This window comes from Pteropus vampyrus, unplaced genomic scaffold (assembly GCF_000151845.1).
Source record: "Pteropus vampyrus isolate Shadow unplaced genomic scaffold, Pvam_2.0 Scaffold1, whole genome shotgun sequence".
Classification (NCBI taxonomy): Eukaryota; Metazoa; Chordata; class Mammalia; order Chiroptera; family Pteropodidae; genus Pteropus; species Pteropus vampyrus.
This window is the reverse complement of record NW_011888782.1, coordinates 23716989-23727431: the sequence shown is the minus strand read 5'-3', so window position 1 is coordinate 23727431 and position 10443 is coordinate 23716989. Positions and strand designations below refer to the sequence as shown.

The 10443-nt window shown below is 39.7% G+C and overlaps 1 protein-coding gene across 1 annotated transcript in view; it reads left to right on the top strand.

Annotated features, from left to right (window-relative positions):
- Positions 1-4881: 4881 nt before the first annotated feature.
- The window catches only part of SEC22A (SEC22 homolog A, vesicle trafficking protein), a 55697-nt gene continuing 50135 nt past the window's right edge, over positions 4882-10443 (top strand). The window contains exon 1 of the mRNA XM_011369363.2: positions 4882-4987. The gene's annotated coding sequence lies outside the window, so the exon portion shown is untranslated. The remainder of the gene's footprint in view (positions 4988-10443) is intronic.

Sequence of the window (10443 nt, the reverse complement as noted above, 5' to 3'; positions counted from 1 at the left end):
TGAAACAGTTTATCCTTGGTTAACAGAGTTTGTAATATTTGAAGAAGCTTCTTTTAAACATGGAGTTTCACCAAATTAATAGTGAGCCAAAGAGACAGATGAGTGAGCAGTTTACAAAAGGTGAACCACATTTGGCCTTGAAACATATAAAACAATTACCATCCTCACTAATATAAAAACTGCAAACTAAACAATGAGGTAACATTTTTTTTTACTTTTCAAATTGGAAAATAATTAAAGAGTCTGATGACACAAGTCCAGCTTTGGTGACAGTATGGGCAAATGCCCACATTATTGGTGAGCGTCTAAGTTAGTATAGGATTTTCTCCTCCTCTTCTCCCTCACTGGCCCTCAAGAGGGTAAAGATGATTCTAGTCTGGGAGTTGACACCCACAACAGTCACTACCATCTGGCCAGAACCTTCCATGGCATGGGTCCCTATGTGAGAAAAGAGAAGATGGGATGAGTGTTGTTTTTTTATACATAGCCATGCTTTGGTGTGAAACACGAAATATACAGGTCTCTTTCCTTCCTTCCTCATGTACAATGATATACTCAGCAGATAGTAGGAAAAGGTCAAGAGCTGGGTCCATTTAAAACAGACCAAGCAAATTAGGGGGTAAGGAGAAAATGTGTCTAACTGCCCCCCTCCATTCCAGCAGAGCTCTTCCAAGGTCCCTATAGTACTGGCATCATAGAGAACCTCTTTCAGGTTACCTAATTTTCTTACATTCAAACCACTAATACCCTATTGCCCCAGTTGAACCTGTAAGGAGATGGGTCAGGGCCAGAAGAGAAAGCAGGCTCTGGACCAGGTCTCTGTGGCTTGCCCGTCTGGGGAGGAGGCAGAGTGGAAACTGGAGTGGCCATAGGCCATACCTGAGATTGACGTGGGGTCTTTTTCCAAGGATTTCTTGACATGATATGATTCCCCAGTAGAGAGCTCTCATCAATCTGGAGATCATTCTCCTGGATCAGCATTCCATCTGCAGGCAGCAGATTACCTACTGCATAGAGAGGAAAGGACAACAGGGAAAGAAAGAGGAGGCAAGTTAAGGTCCTGGCCGAAAGTGGGGGCCATCTAACCCCGTCTCAAAGCTGCCTCTACAAGCCTTACCTATAGGGCAATGGCCCAGAGAGTTATCTGGAGAGCCTTTGAAAGACAATTGTAGCTCTGAAAATGTGGGATATGACTCCTTTCCAGGTATTATAAGTTCGAACTGTTAACCAATCCCCAAACACCTTCCCATGGCCTGAGTATTATATTCTTTTATGTTCTATATCCTAAGACATATAGGATACAAGTCTGACAGTCTTTTGGGAGATTTTCAATTACTTCTTTCATTGAATTTCCTTCCCACAACCTCCAAAATGCTAACCTAGATATAACCTGGGGTCATATCTAGAAGTTTTATTCGGTTCTTTTTATAGTTTCCATTTCTGTCATTATATTTTTGTTTTCCTTTAAATTCTTGACTACATGTATAATAGCTGCTTTAAAGTCTTTATCTGTTAATTTCATCATCTTTGTCATTTCTGGGTCTGTTTCTGATGACTAATTTTTGTTATTTTTCTGGCTTATATTTTCCTGCTTTTTCACATACATATTTATTTTTTATTGGATACTGAACACTACAGGCATTACATAGTTTAGTGCCTGGATTTTGTTGTCTTTCTTTAAAGATTGTTAAGTTTCATTCGAGCAAATGGTTAACTTACTTGCAGATAAGCTTTCTCAGCTTTGTTTGAGGGGGTCTAGAAGAGCCTTTACTTTTGGGCTAGCTTAGCCTTATCTCTGTAAAAACAAAACAAAACAAAAATACACACACGCACACATACACACACACACACACACACACATATATATATATACACACACACACAAATATATACGGAGCCACTGTAAAATGGAGTCTGAGCTGCCATCCCAGAGGAACTGCCATGTACATCTTAGGCCTCAAATCTTTGGAATGTTAAAACAGGATAAAATAACCTGTGGACCAGGCCTAAAGCAACACTGGGTCCCAAAGAACTGTTTGTAAGGATAACAAGACAGCAGATAGTATGACTATCAGGCTGAAAATTACAAACATTGTTTAGAATTAGTGTCACTATGTTAGCTTATCTGCATCAATAGAAATGCCTTCCTTCTATTGATATCATTGTTCCCCTTCCCTTTCTCAAAAATACCCTTTCCCTTGCCTTTGCCTCCTAATTGGAACACTGAGATTTTGCCTGAATCGGTGTTTTCCTTTTCTTTTTGGATCTCAAATAAATGCTTGTTGCCTCTCATGTTGGTCTTTTATTTTTAGGTTAATATCTCTAAAGTGTGGTCTTTCTGAGGTCTCCCTACAAAATATCTGGAGTGTTTAATAAGCTTCCTCCATTCCAGTTGGTCAAAACTTGGATGTTTCCTAACTCTGTTCAAGCTTTAGTAGTTGTTCAGCTTATAGCTCCTCAGTAGTTGTTCTTAACCTGCATCATGAAGTCTATCCTTAAACTTACAGATTCAAGGAGACCCTTATGCATATTTCTAGAACTCTCGATACTGTGCCTTGAAATTTTCAATTGCCCTAATCTCTCTTAATTTCAATTTCTCTCTCCTCAGTTAGCAAGAGTACTGTATTCTGCTTGGCTTCCTTCCATCCTGTGCTTAGGTAAACACCTGCAGAAAGAAATCTGGGGAAATCTGAGATCATCTTATTTGTTTTTCTTTTTTTTCCAGAATCACAGTCTTACTGTGCCTATTGTCCAATGTCTGAAAAATACTTATTTCATTGGAAAGTTAGTCTGATACAAGTTACTTATTCATGGCTAGATCATCCATAACACTTTAGAAATATAAACTTTTTATCGAATAATAAAATGCATACATACTAAAAAATTGCTTAAACCTTAAGTACAGTTTGATGAATTTTCATTAATTGAACACACTGGTGTAATCAACATCCAAATCAAGAAGAACATTATCATAGGGAATATAGTCAATAATATTGTAATAACTATCTACGGTGCCAGGTGGGTACTAGTCTAATCGGGGAGATCACTTTGTAAATTTTATAAATGTCTAACCACTATGCTGTACACCTGAAACTAATATAAAATAATGCCAAATGTTAACTCTAATTGAAAAATTAAAATTAAAAAAGAAAGAAAAAAAACACTATTAGAACTCCAGAAGTCTTCTAGTGACCCTTCCCAAACATTAATACCACCTAAGGGTAACCAATAGCCTGACTTCTATTACCATATATTATTTTTGTCTGTTTTTGAATGTTATATAAGTGGAATCATGTAGTATACAATTTTTGTGTCTGTTTTCTTTCACTCAATTTGTGATTGTGAGATTCATTCATATTTTGTGTTTAGTGTAGATTGTTCATTCTATTTTCTGTATTCTATTCTACTATGTCAGTATTCTAAAATTTATTCATCCTGTGAACATTCTTAGAAATGTCTTTTAGTGAATATACGAATACGTTTCTGTTGCACGTGTATTTAGGAGTGGAATTGCTGGGTTAACCTACTCCAGCAACTGCTAAGTTTATATAATTAGTCCAGCCATTTCTTCTGAACTCCAGACTTGCACATCCAAATTTGTCTGATATCTCCATTTACAAGCATCTCGAACTTAACATATCCAGAAGCATTTGCTTCTCCTTCTATGTTCACTAAATCAGTAAATGGTTTCTTAACACATCTAATTACTTAAGGAACTATCCTAAAGTCTCCTCTTTACTTTTCTCAGCAAACCAATCCATTAAGTCCTTTGGATTCCACCTCTGATTTACATATACCTCAAAATTATCCAACTCTTTCTGTCTCTATTGCTGTTACCCTAGTTCAGGCCACCATCATCTCTGGCCTTGACTTACATAATTGCCTCCAAACTGGCCTTCAGCAATCCCTCCTGCTCTCTTCCAAACCATTCCCCCACAAACAGCCTGAGTGAGCTTTTAAATATGTAAATCAGATTTTACTTAACACTCTGTATTAGCTGCTCTTTGACCTTATGATATATTTTAAAATACAGACTAAAATCTATAATGTAGCCAATAAGAACTTGCATGGTCTGGCTTTTGCCTCACCTCAGCCCAGGCTTGCTCCCTATACCCCAACCACACTGACTTCCTTTCAGTTCCTAGAACACATCACGTTCTGTCATGCCTTAACAACGCTACACATAATGTTCCCTTGGCCTTTAACATTCTTTAAGGTTCTTTCATATGGCGGGAGCTAAAAAGCAGGTCTTCGAAGAGCTTTTTCCTTATAGTCCAGAATCGCACCCACTAATTTTCCTTCATAGTACTGATGGCAAATTAGGATTACGCAATTATTTATGGTTTAGCGTCTCTTGCTCCTATTATACTTTAGATTCCATCCAGTGTTATGTTCATTCCTGTAATCCAAAGCTTAACACCATGCTTGGCACATGGTACAGTCAGTAAGTACTTGTTTAATAATGCATAACAGATGCAAAGGCTGGAAGGGGCCACAGGGCCAGCATCTGGCATTTCTCTGCCCAAGTTAGGTGTCTCCTAGTGTGTGGTGGAGAATGAGGGCAGGAACTGTTCTTGCTCACTCAGAAAGGGCTTTCCCACCAGCTCCTTAATAAGCGTTTGCTGTAGGGCCGCGTGAGAGACTGCCTCTGGATATGGGAGGCAGGCGGAAGAGATTAGTCTTATTTCTGAGGAACTGTGTGGTTTATCACTGCACGAATTTGCAATCTCTTGGCGCAGGTGCGTGAAAAACTGCCAATCTCTCCTGGAGGGGGCGGGACTACCTCAGACCCCGGGACGCGAAGGGTCAGTATGTCCTTCACGCAGAATCTGATTGGCCAGGGCGAGCCGAGGGGACGGGGGCGGGGCTTAATCCCGCCCGGCGCCAGCCACGTTGGACGCAGGGCTGCCCCGCGGAAAGGCCACGCCCTGGCTCCACAATGCACTGCGGGCCGCGTCACTCGGAGCGGCGGGTACCGGCGTGGCAGGTACGGCCCGGCCCCTCCCATTCTTCATTCCTTCCCTCTCGGGGTCGCTCGAACCTTACCGGGTCGCTCGAACCTTACCTGGCCGCACTCCTCCCTGCCTGCCTCCTGCCACGGCCCTGGGCATCTGCAGACCTACTCTAGGGCAGGAATCAAGCCCTTGTCCTGGGGACGGGAGCAGGGTGTCGTTGGAGGAAAGGAGCTCTGGAGGGGCGGGATTGCAGGGACTTAGTCCCCTTCAACTTTCTGGGTCTGTGGGGTCTCGTGGACGGCTGTTGCCCCTCGGCTGATGTTCCCTGGGTATTGGGCAGCCCGGAATGGGGACCCGAAAGAGAAGGATATTGGCTCTGGGCAGCCGGGGTAGAGGGCATTCCCTGGTGCCCAGGTGTCAAAAACACCGTGATCCACCTACGCTGCTTAAGTGCCCCAGAGAGCCTGACGTGGCATTTCCTATTTCTTTTGTCAGGGTGAGATTTGAACCAGTGGCTTACTTTGTGTTTTGTGGGCATTGAATGAGCATTGAACCCAGAAATTTGCCCTCGTTGGCTCTCGGAATCCTCTTAAGGCCCTGTTAATGGCTCTTTGGGAACGATGTGGCATAGAGACCTGAGCAATTGGCTCGACAGATGGAAGAGGGCTCTGAAAAAAGCGAGCGAGCCCTAGCCGACTTTAATCTTTCGGCCAGTAAAAGCAGCTTTGGGCATGCTATTCCTCCTTAGCCTCCTGGGTCATCCACCTGAGGGCAGTTGGTGAGCTTGAGATCCAGTCCCTCCTATGCTTTTTCAGCCAATGAAAAGCCCAGGGCTAAAGTCAACCACCCTGCGGGAGATGTCGGGATCCCAGCTAACAGGTGGCACAACCACAAAACTGAATCACATTCCTGGTTACTGGCATTTGCTCATGTGCTGAGAGTATAAGGAATTAGGCAGAACCTTAAACAGTACCTACAATATCTGGTATATGACGGTTGTACTTCAGTATTTGAATCTGATATCTGTGACCATACCCTAAGTTAATGGGACATCTGGGATTTCCTGTGTTGAGAACCATGATCTCAGTTTAGTGCTTCTTTTAGTGTCTCATTGATTTTTAAAAATCTAAAGATATCTTATATTGGTGTATGAAAGAAGCCCAGGTCTTACCAAAGAGGGGTTCATGTGACCTCTTTAGGAAGTTGAGTAAGAAGCTTGATATGTTGAGAGGCAGTTTCTCATAGGGTGGTTAGAGTTAGGCCTGAATTCACATCTGTCACTTGCTAGTTTAGGGATTGAATAAATTAACCTTTCTGAGCTTGAATTTCCTCAAAGGTAAAATGGAACCGATAAAACTTCCTCACAGGTTATTGGAATGCTTACTTGAGATAATGTGTATAAAGTGCCTGGTAAATAGAGGGCAGTCAGATAATAATAATAGCAAACACCACTGCACTTGTAGTCTGCAAGGCAGTGTTTCAGGTTCTTTCTGTGTTCCTTTGAGGTAGATACTATTGGTATCTTTAAAATAACCCTATAGATAGATACTATCAGTAGCCAAAATTCACAGGTGAGAAAATTGAATATAGAAAGACCAAGCTTGCCCAGGTTTACACAGTGCATGGTGTAGCCAGTTTTTGAACCCAGGCAATCTGGTTCCAGAGTCCATCCTGTTTACTAAAATACTATACTGCCTCTTAAAGAAAATGTATGCTGGTCTTTTATTATTATCCCAAAATGATTAGCTAGTTTCTGTATTACTGGATTCTTGCCCTTGTTGGTTTTAGGAGACTGATGTAGCACAGTGATGTAGAGATAACAGGAACTTAGGCTTAAGCACCGCTTCTGCCATATATTAGCAGCGTGACATTGAGAGAGGGAGCCTCTGTTTCCTCATCTGTAAAATGAAAGTTATTCTTACCTCACTGTTTGTAAACTGTGAGGTACATAAATATTGGAGGCCCTGTCCCTAAATATGGATATAATCTCTCTGGAGTCTGAGGTCTTATACATAGCGTACAGCGTAGGCACCTATAATAGGAGTATTAAAGGCTACTGGAGAGGTTGCAGGGGAAGAGCAAGCTGCAAAATGAATTCTGGTTGTCCTTGCCCTTTCCCCTTTTCCTCTTAAAGCCCTGTTTCCCAAGTGCCTTCCTGCTAACCTGTAGTTGTGTAACGACCTTCCCTTTTCTCTCCATCTTGCCCCTACCCTGTGCATTACAGTTAGTATAGCTTTCTCTGCAAATAACACTCCTCTCCCTCTTTTCACAGATCTCTGTGACCACTTTTAATAAAATAGTATGTATCAAGGTAGCATTTCCAAAATTTTGGTACCGTCAGATACTCAAGATAATTTGAGTGATAGCACATGAACATTTTAAAATACTCTTCAAAATTTTCAGACACATTTGCATGAAACCCAAAAAATTCTCTATTTTAATTTAAATTATGAGAAAAACCTAACACCTCAAAACTGATTTCACAGATACTATTGCTAAAGATAGGGCAAAAGTAAGTCAAATGAAAGACCTGTATTAGGTAAATAATAGTACAGGTGGGATGCAGATACGACTGAAGTTTGGGAAATAATGAACTAAAATAAAATATGAATGATTAACCCACTATGAAATGTTTTTATCTTAAAAGAGGCATTTATGAAAGCATCTTGCCAGAAAGTAAATATAAAATATATGTTGCATTTTGTTTATTACTTTTTAAGAGATTGCCTTCCTGGTACCGTGGGTCCACAATCATAACCATACCACAAGGTTCTAAAGAAGAAAGGTCAGCATCTTGTATCTGAAAGGTTGTTACCTACTGCTATAGTTTAGCATTTGGGGAGTTTCTTTTTCTCAGCCTTTACATAAGTATTTACTCCAACCTACCTAGATTCCAAATGGGGCTTTTTCTTCTAGCAGTTGATACTAGAGAGAGGATATACAGGCCAGTACTCAAGATTCCCTGAGTTTTCTGCTGCTGTTTAAAGGCATATGTAATATTCTTCCAGTGTTAAAGGTGAGAGAAAATGGACCAGTGACCTAAAAATGCATTTATGACCCTGATAAAACTACTACTGCTCCTAAATCTTTATATCTATCCCTGTAATTGGCAAGTGTTTTAATCTCTTGCTTTCCCTGGTTCCCACTGGCCCTTCCTTCGTTCTCCCGACCATCACCTTGCCTGCACTCTAAGAGGACTCTAAATGTAGCTTGGCCTTGATGTGGACAAATTCCTCTTTCTACTAGCACGGTCCAGATAAGATGAGAGGTTTTGTGTTCAGTTTTTAAGGAACTGCATTAAGAATCCATGGTAAAAGGAACAAAGTATGTGTGGAGGAGGGGGATATTTACCGAATTGGTAGAGGAGGGAGTGCTTATCCTAAGGTGATTCTATAAATTATTCTAATTTATAAATTAGAATATAAATTATTCTAATTTATCCTAAGGTGATTCTATAAATTATTCTAATTTATAGAATCACCTTAGGATAAACTCAGATGACTGTCCAATGAGCAAGCCTGGCATTGCTCATTGGACAGTCATCTGAGTTTCTTTTGCTAGTTAACTGGTTTTGATGCTAGGTCAGATGACTCTGGGAAGAAGAGACCTTTTCTCAGATAAACCTTATATACTAATAAATCGAAACAGTTCTCTAACAATCTTTTAAGAATTTTGACATGGAATATCACTGTGTTTTTGGTTACAAGCCTAAATGTATGTATTAGGAATATCTGAAATAAGTTTATCTAACCACAGTTTTCCAATCAGTAAGGTGGTAGGCAATGGAGCTTGCATTGTGTGTGCTCTTTTCATCTGAATTTCTTTAATTCTGAGCTGATGCTTCTTGATGGTAAGAACTAATGTCTAGCGTAGTCCCTAGAATACAGAACATACTGTAAAAAAATATAGCTGAGTAAGTTAGAAGATCTAATTGGCTTTGTTAAGGGAGTCATGAGTTAGGCAGCATTCCATCTAGCAATTAGAAGAATGCTCCAAGAGGCTGTACAGAAAGAGGCTTAACTAAGAAGTTAAGAGTGGGTTATTTTAGGCAAGTACAGGCAGGAGTTCTTACCAAGCAGATTGCCTCACTAGTGTAGATCAGGAAATTCCACCCCTGGGTGAGGTTGAAACTGCAGTTAAGTTCTATATTTAATCTAGGTTTCTCATCTGGACTTTTAGCACAAGTGATGCCATTTTGGCCCTTGGCTTTTCTTTTTATACTCAATAAATGTTTATTAAATGAATGGAATTTACAGGTTGATGTTCTTTTCTCAGTATATGTTTTAGGAAGTATGAATCATATCTTTCTGTCTTTCAAGTCAAAGAAGAAAAGAGTAACTTTGAAGATTACATGAAAGTTGGCACCCAACAATAAAGATAATTTCTAATATTAATGTTGGGATCCTAGAGAGATCAGGCACAAAAGAATGCAGTCTGTTTTTAAATACCGAGTATATAGATGCTTGGAAACTATAGGTCACAGCCCTGCCCTCATGTTATTCCAGGAGTGATCCTTGTGTTTCAGCGTACTTCTGTAAAGACAAAAGTTTTATATTTAAATAGTAAACGCTAAGTGATATGAAGTAAGACACTTTCCTGCTTTCTTACATTTAGGCTAAATGTTGCAATTGTGGTTTAATAATTAAATAAAAGTTTAACAATTTTTAAAAAGAAGATTATAATATAGATATTATCCCTTGAAGGATCACAGTTTTCTCTTGCCTTTAGAAGACAAAAGAAACTGGTTGAATAGGAAAAAAAATGATTTGAATATGTCATGTTGGAATTTTAGTTCAAAGATTCCTTTATGGTAAGGCTAATTTAATTCCTGCTGGGTTTTTCTTCCTTTTAAGTAAATAGAGAAAATTATTAATGGGTAATGGCATATTAATACCTATCTATTCCTCTCACTTTCTCATGAAAAGAGGAAAAGGGGGAGTAAATTTAGTGTGTTAGCTTTATTTGGGTTAATTTTTATTGTCAATCAGTTAACATGAGTGGGCAGTCAGATTTTGACTTTACATGGCAAAGAATACTAGGGACCACTGATTTCCAAACCTGTTATCAGTTGATTTTCTGTGGCATTTTTTGGTATATTTTTGATATATAACTAAAAATATCCAAACCTGTAGAGAATTTTTGTAAGATTTTATTTGAGCCAAAACTGACAACAGTTGCTGGGAAGCAGAAGTGCAAATGCTTTGGGAAATGACAGTTTTGAAGCTTCTATTATGCACTTGAAATTGAGGAAGAATGTAAGGAGCATTACATGGAGGTGGGAGAAAGCAAGGCAGGGATGGAGTTACAGGATAGCTAGCAGGATTATGTGTTCTCTTGAGGGTGGTTATTTCAAAGTTATGTTAACCTAGATGCACTGAAACAGTGGACAGGTCTTGCTTAAGGCAAAGATAAACCTTTTACTAAAAAAGTTATATGCCTGAGGCATGAATTTATGATCAGATCACCCTGTGAGGATACTTTCCATAGA